Genomic DNA, 15367 nt, shown 5'->3' on the forward strand with positions numbered 1-15367 from the left:
AGCCCTCCCAGTGAACTTGGTGACTCATAATTACTTGGATCTAATTTCTTTCTGTCGCCCACAGTGTCTGGAGCATTTTCTGTTTCCTTTAGTGAAGGGGATGATAATGCCATCACTGCATGGGGGATGGGTTGCGGAGAGTGCTGGCTATCTGCAGAGAGCGCGCCTGAAAAACCCCTGGACCCTGAGACAGTTGAAGAATCAGAAAGTCTGAGGATTGATCGATAAGAGCTCTAGCCTTTAATACTAGTGGCCCTGGACACCGGCAGGCAGACTTACTTCACGGAGGAGAGGAGAGTCTGTCTTTGGGTCCACTAGTGTCCTCAGAGAACAGTGTTTGAGGAGAAAGGGGGAAAGTCCTGCACAATAAAAAGCACAGATGAGTTTTTTATCTCTGTTGATTGATTGTGGCCCTGGGAAACAAAACCCTGGCCTTGTGTTTACTGGGTAAGTGTTCTATTCCACCACGGTATTGTCTCATTTTTACATAAAACATACCAATAGCAAACTGGCATTAGAAGAAAGAGTATAATGAGAAACAGGAATGACAGTCCTGCTGCTGGAGAGGTGGCTCAATGGTAAAGAGCATGTACGACCATTTTATTTTTTTTAAATGAGATGCTATGTAGCCCTGGCTGCCTTGGAACTTGCTATGTAGACCAGGCTAACCTTGAACTCACAGAGATCCAAATTCCCTCTGCCTTCTTTTTAGTCCCTTCCGATGACTTTTGGTACGTCGTAATTACTTGAATCTATTTTCTTTCTGTTGCCAAAAATATCTGGAGTCTGACTGCTAGGACTAAAGGCATGTGGTACCATCCCTGACCGAGTGCACGTTACTCTTTTAAAGGTCTAACTTGGATGATCAACACCTGAGTCTGGTGGCTTACAACCACCTGTGACTCCAACTCCAGGGCACCTGACTCCTCTCTTGTAGCTCCCGCAGGTATCTGCACTCATGTGCACATACCCCTTCCACACACGTATTATTTGACAAAAAATATTTTAGGGTAGAAATACTACTGGAAAATAGTCAATAAAATCTTGCCTGTCAGCATCGGGGGCCCAAGCTCAGTCTCTAGGACCTAAATAAAAATGCCAGGTGTGGTGGCACATGCTTACCATACGTGTGGTGGGAGGCAGAGGCAGGAGAATTCCCTGGAATTCACTCACCAGCCAGTGTAGCCTGGTGGTTGAGCTCTAAGACAATGAAAGCCCGTGTGTTAAATGGCAATGGACTAAATAAATAAGTGTAAAACAAAGATTTTTAAAGATGTATTTCTGATCTTGAGTTCTGTAGAAGCTACCAATTATGCAGAAGGGTAGAAATAAAAACACTACAGGCCAGGAGGTGGTGACTCACATCTTTAATCCCAACAGGCAGATCTCTGTGAGTTCGAGGCCAGCCTAATCTACAGAGTGAGTTCCGGGGCTACACAAAGAAACCCTACCTTGAAAACAAAAATAAATAAATAAATAAAATACAATAAAAAAGTAAAAGCTAGGAGATATTTTAGATCTTATGAAGAACGATGTTAATTAGAAGAGACCATTGCTGAAGGGGACAAACTGACATTACTTACGCAAACAACGTTGGGAAAATGTGATTGCTATTTTTTTATTATTATTTATTTTGCTTTAAGATAGACTTGGGGAAATAATTGTCACTTATCCCATTAAAAAAATAAATAAAAAGGGGTGGGGGGCTGGAGAGATGGCTTAGAGGACATGAGTTCAATTCCCAGCAACTACTCGGTGGCTCATAACCATCTATAATGAGATCTGGTGCCCTCTTCTGGCCTGCAGACAGAACATACATGCAGGCAGAACACTCTACATAATAAATAAATCTTTAAAAATAAGCCGGGCATGGTGGTGCTCGCCTTTAATCCCAGCACTCGGGAGGCAGAGGCAGGTGGATTTCTGAGTTCGAGGCCGGCCTAGTCTACAGTCTGAGTTCCAGGACAGCCAGGGCTATACAGAGAAACCCTGTCTCAAAAAGACCAATAAATAAATAAATAAATAAATAGGGCTGGAGAGATGGCTCAGTGGTTAAGAGCACTGACTGCTCTTCCAGAGGACCTGAGTTTAATTCTCAGCAACAACACGGTGGCTCACAACCATCCGTAATGAGATCAATGAGCCCTCTTTTGGGCTTCTTGGGGTGTCTGAAGATAGCTACAGTGTACTTACCTATAATAATAAATAAATCTGAAAGAGAGAAAGAAAGAAAGAAAGAAAGAAAGAGAGAGAGAGAGAGAGAGAGAGAAAGAAAGAAAGAAAGAAAGAAAGAAAGAAAGAAAGGAAGGAAGAAAGTGATGTGAAGGGAGTGTAGTGTGATGAAATCGTAGCTCAAGGGGGTAACCGCATCATCATTGTCTGCTTTCATGGGCAGAAGGCACCAAGGAGCTGATGAGCCACAGTGAAGGAAATGGGATAGGATAGGGCTTTAAGACCAGTAAAGAGGGCCCAGACCCAGGAAGGCTGACCAGAAGATGAGAGCATTCTAAAATGGATGTGACCAAGCTGAGGGACCTCCTTCTACTGGGAGGTGAATTCCGTCTGGATGGTTCCCCAGTTACGTTAGCGTGCATTGATTGATAGCCATCCTGCTTGATAAGGTTGTATGCTTTTCCTTCAGGCATGGTCCATCAGCCTACAAACAATAGAAAGCCACAGGATACTAAGGTGGAAGAAGAGAAGTGGCAGTTAGAACAAGTCAGATGGGGTAGCCATGTATAAGTCGCCAGCCAACCACACAAAGCCTTGCTTAGAACATGTTAGCATTCTAAGCTCCACCCCCCCCCCCCCCAGTTACCTGGCAATAGCCAGGTACGCTCCTCCCCCAGTTACCTGGGTTTTTGCTTGCTTTTTATTTGTTTGTTTGCTTGCTTGCTTGCTTGGCTTTGTTTTTGTTTCTTTGAGACCAGGTTTTTCTGGTCTCAAAAAAAGCAAAGAAACAGCACTACCTGTCCCGGAACTTGCTTTGTAGACCAGGCTGGCCTCGAACTCACAGGGATCTACCTGCCGCTGCCTCCCGAGTGCTGGGATTAAAGATGGGCAACACCTCGTCCAGCCTCTTTGTTGTTGCTTTAAAATGGGGCCTCACTAGATTGCCAGGCTGGTCTTTAATTCTGGGCCTCAAGTGATCCTCCCGCCTCAGCCTCACAAGGAGCTGGGTCTGCTCCTGGCTCGTGTTGAGCTATGAATGAGACCAATAGCGTTCGTTAACTGACTAGAAAGGCAGAAAGGAGCAATTGGTCACATTGATAGTAAGTAGAAACCAGGCAAGCCATGTTATTGAATCTCCCAGATGAATATAGCTGATCCCCAGATTATCCCCACCTCCTTTGGCCATAGCCTTGTATATTGCTATCTTGGTTAAGGTAGGCTAGACTAAGTGACTTGTTTGTTGTTATTGTTTCATTATTGTTAATGTTAAAACAGGGCCTTGGTGTGTAGCCTAGGCTGCTCCAGGACTTGCTATTAGACCAGGCTGGCCAAGCTCATACATTCTAAGGAATACGAATTCAACAGATAGGATGGCTGCCACTTCTAACATTAGGTTGTAAAAGACTCTTGCTTTGAGGTCACCCTCCTCCTCTCTCCTCTGCTTTCTTGCTTGCTTATTGAAGCCACCTCCTGCCATCCTGTGAACTGAACAGTGGGGAGACTCACCCTGTGAGGGCTTAAGGGAGGCCTGGGGCCAAACACATTGTGGAATCAGCCCCTCCAAGAGCTCCAAGGATCTGAGTCTACTAACATCACATGGCTGATGGAGAAATAGATCCTCTCACAGAGTTGGCTGACTTGGTTAGAGACGCTGAGGGCCCAAGTAAGTCTCACTCAGACACCTGACCCACAAAAAACTGTAAGACATGGGAAAATTAGTTTTGAGCAACTAAGTTACAGTTAATTATTTTTAAGACTCACTTGTTTTTATCTTAGAAGTATGGATGTTTTATCCGTATATATGTCTGTGCACCATTTGCATGCCTGGTGCCTGTAAAGACCAGAAGAGGGCATCTGATTTCCCAAAACTAGAGGCACAGACAATTGATAGCCACTGTGTGGGTGCTAGGAATTGAAATAAATCCTGCAGGAGAACACTCTTGTGTGTTCTTCTTAACTGCTGAGGTATCTCTCAAGCCCTGTAAATTATGGTGACTCTATTGATTGTTTGGTTTTTCAAGACAGGGTTTCTCTGTGTAGCCCTGGCTGTCCTGGAACTCACACTGTAGACCAGGCTGGCCTCAAACTCAGAAATCCACCTGCCTCTGCTTCCTGAGCGATGGGATTAAAAATGTGCACCACCACCGTCCAGTTTTATGGTGACTTTATACAAAGTCACGGATGACTAATACAGAGGAGGCTGATGCCTGAAGGATGATAGGAGACCAGGGTGTAGGGAGGCCATGAGCTAGGACAGTAGACATTGCCAGAGACGTAAGGCAGAGCTTCTCCAACTGTAAGGGGATACAGATCACCCTTGCTTTTCCTTAGAAGGCAGATTCAGGTTCAGTTAATCCTGTGGCGTTCTGAGGTCCTATGTTTCTAACAAAACCCATGTTGCCAGATTTACACACATGGAGAAATGAGGGCAGAAAGCACCTGGATGGGCAGGGAGAGCAAGAAGATGAGCGCAGAGTGAAATAGGAACATCAGAGTCAACACACTTTAAAAGAAGGGCAAACTATTCACCAAAAGGAAGGGGCAGCTTATGGTATGCTCGCAGAGAGAAGGTGATGCCAGCGAACACAGCTAAGCAGGTACACCTGGGTGAAGTTTTATAGCAGTAGCTGGAGAGATGGCTCAGTTTTTAAGAGCACATGCTGCTCTTACAGAGGACCTGAGTTCTGCATCCAATGGCTGTGTTGGATGGCCCACAACTCCCTATAGCCCCAGCTCCAAGGGATCCAGCTCTCACTTCTGGCTTCCACAGGCACCTACAGTCATGAGCACACAAAACACAAACACACAATTAAAATTAAAATTTAAAACAACTTAAAAGAAAAAAAGGAAAGCTGAGAGTGGGAAAGGGTTCTCTCATTCCAACCTCAGTTATCCTAAGTATCTCTGTACATCTATTTAACTAAACCCAATTTTATTCTATTATTATTTCTTGTTTTTGTTTTTAAACAGGGACTTGCTATGTATCCCTTGTTTATCTTGAACTCACAAATATCGCCTGCCCTTTGCCTCCCGAGTGTTGGCATTAAAGTCATACTTACTTGGGCAAAAATCCAGTTTTAAAATGAGTAGAGGGACTGTCTATGGAGCGCATTATATGCTAGGCCTTGAGGAAACAACATCAGATAAAAGTCTCTGTCGAAGTTTCTGAAATCATGGTAGACATAAATACACGAGCAGTTACTGGAACACAAGGCTATGGTAGCCTGGCGGGCACAGAGACTAGTTTTTCCCTAAAGCTCATGGGTAGGAGAAAATTCATGGAATAGGTAATGTGTGAGTCAGATCGTTGTAGGAGTCGACATGGAGGGAGAACCCAGGAGTTCTGGAGAGATGAATTTACAAATAAAAATCAAGACCTGTTCCCTATACCAGCAATTTATTATGCTTACACAGAGACAGCCTTCTTCTAATTTATCCTCGGTTTCCTTGGTGGGAAGAGACCTCACAAACAGGCCAATATAAATAACATCCCACTGGCTGTGAAGGTTGTCTCTGCAAACGAGTAAAATGACTCTCTGATTATGTATGAGTTGGGAAATGTGAACCGTTTATGTTTTGTTTTGTTTTGTTTTGTTTTGTTTTGTTTTGTTCCTTAGAGCCTGGTCAACCCAGGATAAGCCTTGATTGAGGTTGTAGACTTACCAAGACAGAAAACCTACAGGAGGCGTGAGAAGTCAGTTCCAGGTAATATTGTTCACAGACAGGGACAGAAGGCAAATAGCCTTAGATATAGGTATGTTGGGGGGAGAAGAGACTATTTTTTAAAACAGATTAACTAAACATAGGTAAGTAGTTACCAGAGTATGGACACTACAGTGACCTGTGCATCTAATAGCTGTCATCCTGATCTTCAGGAGGCCGAGGCCGGAGGGACTCAAGTTCAAGGCCTGCTTGGACTCCATCGAATCGTGCCAACCCAGACAAGTTTGTAGGCTCCTGTCTCAAAAATCAGAAAGTCAGTAAGAAATCTGGAGATGCAACTCAGCGGGAAGATGCTGGCCTTGCACGGATGAAACCCTAAATGCACTCCCCAGTACAACGCATGAACAAACAAACATCAAAAGCCTTTGACCACACACAGTACCAATAAAGAGAAGAGAACTAACTGTATCTGGGTCTCGAGGCTTCTTTGAAACCCCACACATGGTCAATTTGACATCACACTGGTATTCTGCTTGATCAAGTCTGACCAGTTTTTCCCTCTCAGTTAAAAGGGTTCTTCTCACTCTGCCCTGATTTCTTACCACTAAGAACTGCTGTGGCCAAGGGTGTGTGTGGTCACATGAGCACGCTAAGTTTAGCCTCAGTGGGCTCTCAAGGCCCCTCCCCTGCTCTCAGTCAAACTGATCTAATCACTGACATTCCAAATTAAACTGCCACCCTGTCCTTAGCCCACTCGGCTGCACTGAAATCTTATGGCTTTTATCTATATCTACTATTTTTTTAATCACCCCCAAATACCAGAAGAGATGACATATTTTCCCTATTTAAATTCTTACACACAGTTCAAACACTTGCCCATTTTTTTTTTTTGGTATTTTGTCACCATGTACACCCCCAATTTGTTCCAGCTGAAAATATGTCGCTCATTTAATCTGTTTAGCTAAGCCTTCTTCCACGCATCTTCAAAGCACCCTTGTGCCTCAGAATAAAACAGATTCTTATCAGTTCATGTGGGTACAGAGTATTCCAGCATGTAGATGAAGCAGAATTTGCTTCGCTCTGCCATTTATTGTAGGGGTTTGGTTTGTTTCCAAATTATAAAGGAATTCATTTTCTAAGGAATTATTTATTTTACATATATGAGTACACTGTCTTAATGCACACCAGAAGAGGGCATCAGATCCCATTACAGATGGTTGTGTGCCACTACGTGGATGCTAGGAATTGAACTTAGGACCTCTGGAAGAGTAGCCAGTGCTCTTGACCTCTGAGCCATCTCTTCAGTCCAAAAGAAATTATTTGTATTATTTTGTATATGTAGGTGTTTAGCCTGCAAGTAAGTCTGTGCATCACATGTGTGCAGAACCCCAGGAAAGCAGAAAAATGTGTCAGGTCCTCTAGAACTGGAGTTATAGGCAGTTGTGAGCCATTATGTGTGTGCTGGGGATTGAACCTGGGTCCTCTGGAAGAACAGCCAGGGCTCTTAACTGCTGAGCCATTTCCCCATCCCGTTTCCAACTTTTTTAATATTGTTAATTAAGCTGACATATCCACTCTGGTGGCCATTTGTCCTCTTCAGGTGTTAACCTGGAACACGCTGTGTAAGGAAGGGTTGATTAATTCATAGGTGGATGGTGAGGGTCATAAGGAAGAAAGGGCATGATCAGGTTTTGTCTCCAAAATATCTGCCCAGTGATAGTCAGATCTTACCTGTGATGATCTTGCTGCAGACAGGAGGCCAAGATGCTATCAGTGCTATGAAGAGCTATGCAGTTGAGGCTGCCCTAGTCAAAGTGTTGTCAGGCAGTCTAACTATGAAGGATCCTGGCTAACCGAGTGGCACTGACCACTTTCATTACATTCACCAAACACTCTTTTGGGTTCCTTGTTTCCCCTCTGCCTGCCACGTTACTGCGCCACAAGAAGAGGTGCCCACCACATATGGCCCTTCAGAAAAGACCTGCTCTTTGCCCTGTGAGCACACTGCTGCTTCAGGACCATGGGCTTGCCTCAGAAGTGCGGAAGTACGGCTACAACCGAAGTGAGGTAGTATCTGTGACCTGATAGGGAGAAAGGAGACATTATCTAGTCTAGACATTGGCTTAAGGGACAGCATCTCACATTTCTCGTCTCTGTTTTCATTTGATCCATTGTAATCCTCTTATTATACTTAAGTCCTGTTTTTGCTTCTCTGTCTTTTTTTAAATGCTCAGAACTCCCTGGCTCCACCATTTATGGACTCCATTTGGCCTAGAAAGTGAGGTGGTGATCCTAGCCATTTCTGTGAGCCTTCGCAGCTCTGACCTCAAGGTTCTATGGCTTTGTCCTCTCTCTCTGGATGGCAAGGCCCAGTCTTGCTCAAGCCAATGCCTTCTTCCTACCATTACAATATTTACTCATAGCCTCTCTTAAATGTGTCCTCACAAACTATCCAACAGCAATAGCCCAGCATGCCTCACTCTCCTAGGAGTTTTAAATCACCCAGGCAACTTTTTGAAGTCTCCAGATCTTCCACAAGAACACCCTTATACCACCTTTCTGGGCCCATATGTAACTTGGCTAATGGTGGTCACCTTCAAGCACCCATCTCCCATAGGACTAAATATTAGTTAAAGCCAGTTAGCCAGTTAACCACATCACTAGTGTTATAAATTATATAACAAACTGTTTCTTACACAGCTCCTACACCAAAGATACAAAATGGAAGGGTAGGAAAAGTCTGTTAAATCACATTTTGTTAATTAAGTAGTTAGTTAGTTAGTTAGTTAGTTGGTTAGTTTGAGACAAGGTCTCTTCACATAGCCCTGGCTGTCCTAGAATTCACTATGCAGACCAGGCCGGTTTTGAACTCACAGAGATCCACTTGCCTCTGCCTCCCAAATGCTGGGATGAAGGTTTATGCCACCATACCTTGTCATAATTTGCACTGTTTATTGACACCACATTTGAGAGTTTGCAAAGTGAACGGGCATCACAGAAATTACCAAGCTTATGCCCGGATGCTTCACCTTCCCCACACCACAAACCATCGTCTTCTCAGGGAAACTGTTATAAACACATGCCCACAGATGGGGCTGGAGAGGTGGTGGATCAGTGGACACATGTGGTGCACATACATATAAGCAAGCAAAACACTCACACATCTAAAACCAAATAAATATTTTCAAAAAGTTAATATGACATTAGAATCAGCTGAAAGCTCTCTCAAATGAAGATTCCTAGGTTCTAGGCCTATAGACTCCAAATCTCACAGTGGAGCTATTTTAATGCTATGAAAGGCAAATATGTGTTTGGTATGTGTAATCCTTGGCGGAGAGGCAACACCTCACCCCAAAAGTCCCTTAGTTCTCACCACTCCACGCGTCCTCTTATTCTTCAAGGTTCTGCTTCCTGAAACAGTTCACAAAGAGGTTGAATCAAAGACAATGTCGAGGTTCACAGACAGGAGGATGGGCCACGGACACGCACAGTCTGCTTACCCTTAAATCCCGACAGCTCTGTAGTTCCCTAAGCTGTTACTGTCAAGGCAGACATTGTTGCAACATTAATAGACGGTTATGGATTGAACTGGGTCACCTCTAAAGTCACATGATGGTGTATGGTGGCCCTTGATTCACTATGGCTGGTGCCTTTAAAAAGGAGAAAATTGAACACAGCAGTTGTGATGGTTTGTATATGCTTAATCCAGGGAGTGGCACTTTTAGAAGGTGTGGCCCTGTTGGTATAGGTGTGTCACTGTGGGTGTGGTCTTAAGACCCTCATCCTAGCTGCCTGGAATCCAGTCTTCTGCTAGCAGGCTTCAGATGAAGATGTACAACTCTCAGCTCCTCCTGCACCATGCCTGCCTGGATGCTGCCATGTTCCCACCTTGATGATAATGGACTGAACCTCTGAAGCTGTAAGCCAGCCCCAATTAAATGTTGCTCTTTATAAGACTTGCCTTGATCATGGTGTCTGTTCACAGTAGTAAAACCCAAGCTAAGACAGCAGTCATATATCAGTGGAAAACATCACGTGACCACAAGGTAGAGGCAGGCTCCAGTGGAGAAGGCCCAGGAAAGGCAAGAACAGACTCCCTCAAAACTCCCAGAAGGAACCACTGTACCTTCATCTCAGCCCTAGTTCCCAGAACTGGGTATACCACAAGTTTCTGTGACTTAAGCCGTTTTATTCGATGCATCCAAGCTAACAAATCCAAGCTAACAGGATTGGGCACAATCCTGACGTGGTCACAGGAAATGTAACTGACCACTCTGGCTGCTCTCAGCTGCTCTGTAGCATCTTATTAGAAACGCGGAAAGTTGTTGCTTTCGTCAGGAGCACTGAGTGCAAGCTTGAGCCCCAAACGGTGTTCTGTAAAGACACCCTGCACATCAAGTACTTACATTCCAATTCGTAACAGCAGCAAAATGACAGTTAGGAAACAGCAATGACATGGTTTTATGGTTGGGGATCACCCCAACATAAGGAACTGTATTACATACAGGGTCATAGTTTCAGGAAGGGTGAGAGCCAGTGGCTTAAAGGAACGGGAATGTTCTGTGCCCGTCGAATGTGACCCACTGAACTGCAGATGTCATCCCTCCTGTTGCCTTTCATAGTGGTGGAAGGAGCTATGCCTGCTGCCAAAGGAGAAAAGCAATTTTCCCAGCTTAAAAAAGAAAACAAGGAACAAAGCTCTTTGTTGCGCTGGTCTCCGTTGTGTGCTCTTTCATGACCGTCTCCCTGCAGCTAAACTTCATGGAAGAAATTGAGTCCGTTTTCCCCTCGGCATGCTTAATTTTCAGTACCTTTTATTTGGACATTTAGAAATGTGTCCAAAGTCCTAAGTGTGTGGGTTAATTTTCACAGAACGAGCATTCCTCGTAACTTGCCCCCCCACCCCACCCCACACCTCAATCGAGAAACAGACTCTTATCAGTAACCCAGAAGGTCACCTCCTGAGGCTGCTTTGTCATTAGTTTCAGGGAAAGCACATTCTGGCACCGGCAGCACATTTCTGTTTTTGAGATTTATACAACTGAGTGCTTCCAGGGAAGACTCCAGTCTACCCTGCTTCAGGCTCTCAACATTATACTTAGGGAATTGATCCGTTTTGTTACAAATAGCAGTGGTTGACTCATTCTGATCATCCCAGACCAGGGATTGGCAAACTATGTGTAAAAATCAGATAGTAAATACTTTAAGCTCTGGGAGCCATAAAGTCTATCGCAACCACATCTCTGTTCACAAAAGCAGCTATACACAGTGGGTAAACAAAGGATCCAGGGTGTCCTGCAAAACTTTATGAAAACTGGCTCTAGGCCCGTGTGACCCTGGAATTTGTAGTCTGCTGATGCTTGCTTAGTCTACAGAAGCCCACAAAATGAACACAACATAATTTTAGACTCCTTTTTTTTTGTTTTATTGCTGGATTTATGTGTCCAGAGTTTGGTTTGATTATAGCTCTTTCCTTTTCGTTGAGCTTTGTACTGGCTGGTTTTGTGTCAACTTGACACAGCTGGAGTTATCACAGAGAAAGGAGCTTCAGGTGAGGAAATGCCTCCATGAGATCCAGCTGTAAGGCATTTTCTCAATTAGTGATCTAGGGAGAAAGGCCCCTTGTGGGTGGTGCCATCTCTGGGCTGGTAGTCTTGGTTCTATAAGAGAGCAGGCTGAGCAACCCAGGGGAAGCAAGCCAGTAAAGAACATCCCTCCATGGCCTCTGCGTCAGCCTCTGCTTCCTGAACTGCTTGAGTTCCAGTCCTGGCTTCCTTTGGTGATGAACAGCAGTATGGAAGTGTAAGCTGAGTAAACCCTTTCCTCCCCAACTGCTTCTTGATCATGATGTTTGTGCAGGAATAGAAACCTGACTAAGACAAGCTTTTAAGTCAACTTCATGGTGATGGTGATATAATATATATATAATTTTCATATATGTGTATGTATTCATCCACTTGTCAACCACTTCTACACTGGCTTTGCCTCTATCGTCCTCACAAAATGTTGTCAACAAAGTCTCCATGTGCCTAAATCCAATGGTAAATCTCAGACTTCATCAGGTTTCGCTTCGCGGTGGTATTTGATACAGCAGCTATGTGCCTTTTTCTTAGTCTATTTTTCTCACTCAGATTTCCCAAAATTTAGCGTTTGCCTTTTCCTCCTATCCTTACTCATTACATCTTGGTCTCCTCCTTTTCCCACCGGTATGGGTGCTCGAAGGGCCAGTTGCCAGTCTCTACACTCGCTCCCTTGCTTTTATTGCCATCTGTATGCCAATAACTCCCGCGTCTGTCTGTGATGCACGTTCACACCCGACCTCGGTCTGGAGACGTGCGCCTCACGCAGCTTGCGCTATCTGGCTTGCTCTATCTGGCTTGCTCTATCTGCAGCGACTGCAATCCTTGCCTCTGGTTTTCCTATTTCACCTGCTCCCATGAAGTCGGCTTGCAATGTAGCTTTTGCTGCTGGAGACTTCCGAGCTGCGTCCCATCTCATTGGGAGTAAAGTCCTGTTACGTACAAAGAGAAGCCTCTTTAAGGGTTACAAGGCCCCATCACTGAGTCCTTCTGTCCCCTACCTATCTTTGCTCTAGTCTCCTTCTTCAAACATGCCAGGAATTCCCTTTCTTGCTGTTTTCTTTTGTCTAGTGTATCTGTCCCCAGATAATCACGTGGTTAATCCTTTCGCTATCCTTTAAATTCTTCCACAAACAGCATCTTCTCCGTGACCCTGTGTTGGTGACCGTGTTAAGGTTGGAATTAGCCCCTTGAACTCTCCTTATTTTGTCCTGTTTTTGCTTGTTCCATTACGCGTATCACCTCCTAGCTAGCACCCAGAACATCGTCTCTCTCCCCTCGCTCACGTCTGATGGGCAACGTGGCGAGAATCTTTCCTTGCCTCACTGATTGGTTCTCTTCTCCCAGAAAGGGGCTCAATAGCTAGTCGAGGAGCCAATGAAAGGTCAAGGAAGTCCGACTTCGTACTTCTCTTTTTAAAAAGCATTTGTTTCAACCCCGGCATGGTGTGGTACATGACTGTAATGTACAAAACAAAAACAATCTGTCTCAAAACAATTTGTCTCAAAAACAAACAAACAAACACATAAGCAAAAATGTAAAAGGAAAGAAAGACTTTCGTCTCCTTCCTTGGTGTATAGTCTCACTTCAGATTGAGGGCTAACCACTCATCTATCAAGGATCCAGCCAGCGGTTTGGCAGCTCTGTGAACTACAAGCAGGTCCCCTTAGGTCGATGGACACCTGAGGCTATTTATTTTGTTGTTGAAAGCGCGATTTGAGAGCATTTTGGTCCAGTTCACGGAAACAGCGGTGCTCTCACCAGCAGCTCCAATAAATCTTACAGATCCCTGAGCCCATAAGCCCTGGCCTCCTGCCTCTCTACACATCTATTCATGCCACGAAGAAGAGGCTCTTGTTGGGCACACAGGGGCTTGGTTAGCAGGAGCAAGGGGAAGGAATACCCTCTTCTTCCTTTTCGGCCTTGGAGATGAAATTTCAGGGCAAGCAGGTCTGCTCAGGAGGGCAGAGTGGGACCAGAAAGAGTTTGCAGCTCGGTCCGTAGCACCCTGGACCGATAAGGCCTCACTCCAATGCAAGTTATGTTTATGTCTGGTGTAGCCAGTTGCTATGTGGCTGTTAAAGCCTATGGAGCCTAACAGCATGAAGATAGCCCACCCAAAAGAATACATCTCCCATAATGCTCTTCTGACTCTATACCTCTATTGTGTTTTAAACATCTTACACTGCTTGCTTTCATCCTCGGATCGTCGCCTTGCCCAGCCACTACACTAGCAATTGCCTAAAGCTGGTGTTATTCCATATTGGGCGGCAGAGTGGCGTTGTTAAGGGGTGAGTATTCTGGAGCCACCACGTGAGGGTCAGGTACCAACCTAGCACGTACTAGATGGTCGACCCTGTGCCACTGACTTCACTGCCTCAGCTTCTGGCCCGTTAAGCAAGGTTGAGCAGTGTGGTTCATGGAGCCGTGTTCATAGTAATCAGCTGGCACAAAAACCAGGTACAGAAGAAGCACAGATGCAGCCGGGCGTGGTGGCTCACGTCTTTAATCCCAGCACTCGGGAGGCAGAGGCAGGCAGATTTCTGAGTTCAAGGCCAGCCTGGTCTACAGAGTGAGTTTCAGGACAGCCAGGGCTACACAGAGAAACCCTGTCTCAAACAATAACAAAAAAACAAAACCAAAAAAAAGAAGTACAGATGCATTTATTTATGCAAATGGAAGTACTTTATATCGTTGTGAGGTGACAGACATCCTCTGAGTTCCCTTCCCCTCCTTCCTTCCTTCCTTTCTTCTCCTTCTCCTTCTTTTCTCCCTTCTCCCTTCTCTCTTCTCCTCCCTTCTCCCTTCTCTCCCGTTTCTCCTGTTTCTCCCTTTTCTCCCTTCTCCCTTTTCCCCTCTCTTCTCCCTCCTCCTCCTCCTCCTGCACTTGCTAACTTATGAAAAGATTGGAAGACGATAGTAAGGAGAAGACATACAATGGCTCTGTATGTACACTCCCAGAATATATTTAGTTTCTGGCCTCATCGTGGATATTGCGTTCATACATGAGTACCCTCGATCTAGTCTGTATTGGTTAAAGACAACGTTTCTATAGACTGAATCACGTCCTTACCTCTCATTAAATGTTGAAATATTTCCCCAAATAATTTTAGGCGGAAAGGGGGACCTTGGGGGAGGAGGGCCTAAAGGTAAATCAGGTAATAATGCTAGAGTCCTAATCTAATAAAATTAGAGGGGGAGAGAGCAGAACCCGCACTCCTGTCCCATGAGAACATAAAGGGAACAGGGTTCTGAGGTCAATTCCCAGCAACCACACGGTGGCTCCCAACCATCTGTAATGGGATCTGGTGCCGTCTTCTGGTGTGTCTGAAGACAGCTACAGTTTACACCTACATATACATTAAATAAATAAATAAATCTTTAAAAAGGAGAGGGAGAAACACCTTTCTGTTGTTTAAGCCTGCTGGCTCACGGCGTTTCGTAACCGTAGCCCAAGCCGACTGAAGCAGATACAACTTGGTAAGCAGACCGGATGACCCTTGATAAAGACGCTTCTTTCCGGGCTACATGGGGCAGCCTGGTGTAGACACTCATTCTCTCTGTCTCAGAGCTTCTCGGGCAGAACTTTCTCTAGGCTCATGGAGGACCAGTAGCTAGGCTGAACTCGGACTAGAGCACTGCTTCTTTATTTAGTATCTTTACGTCCTGAACCCCCGACAGTCCCATACAGAGTTAGTTCCTTAGTCCGTTTGAGAGTTCCGTAGTCCGTTTGACGTTAACATCTCTTGGGTGTCCTTTTCCTCACATCCTCGGGCACTCAAGCTCCACTCAACTGTTGTTATCCTGGTAGGATTGGTTTCATGTGGCAAAATAGACGGCTGAAGCTTGTCCTCAGGAGGGGATTTCTGCACCAAGCAGGCGTCGCCGGACTTAGGGATTTCTCTGTGGGTAGAGAGTCACTTTTCCCATGACAGCAAAGCCTGGTCGAGTAA

At 45.0% G+C, this 15367-nt stretch overlaps 2 long non-coding RNA genes across 2 annotated transcripts; one reads left to right on the plus strand and one right to left on the minus strand.

Moving 5' to 3' along the window:
• The first annotated feature begins 2808 nt into the window (after nt 1-2808).
• 4930423D24Rik lies at nt 2809-6297 on the plus strand. Its single transcript, XR_380819.3, has 4 exons — nt 2809-2832; nt 3636-3835; nt 5790-5877; nt 6048-6297. It is a non-coding gene; the product is annotated as an RIKEN cDNA 4930423D24 gene (long non-coding RNA).
• Nucleotides 4295-6543, minus strand: Gm40769. The gene is made up of 4 exons (XR_001779647.2): nt 6438-6543; nt 5991-6129; nt 5232-5337; nt 4295-4946 (listed from the first exon to the last, which is right to left on the minus strand). It is a non-coding gene; the product is annotated as a predicted gene, 40769 (long non-coding RNA).
• Between the last annotated feature and the right edge of the window lie 8824 nt (nt 6544-15367).

This window comes from Mus musculus, chromosome 10 (genome assembly GCF_000001635.26).
Source record: "Mus musculus strain C57BL/6J chromosome 10, GRCm38.p6 C57BL/6J".
In the NCBI taxonomy this organism is placed as follows: domain Eukaryota; kingdom Metazoa; phylum Chordata; class Mammalia; order Rodentia; family Muridae; genus Mus; species Mus musculus.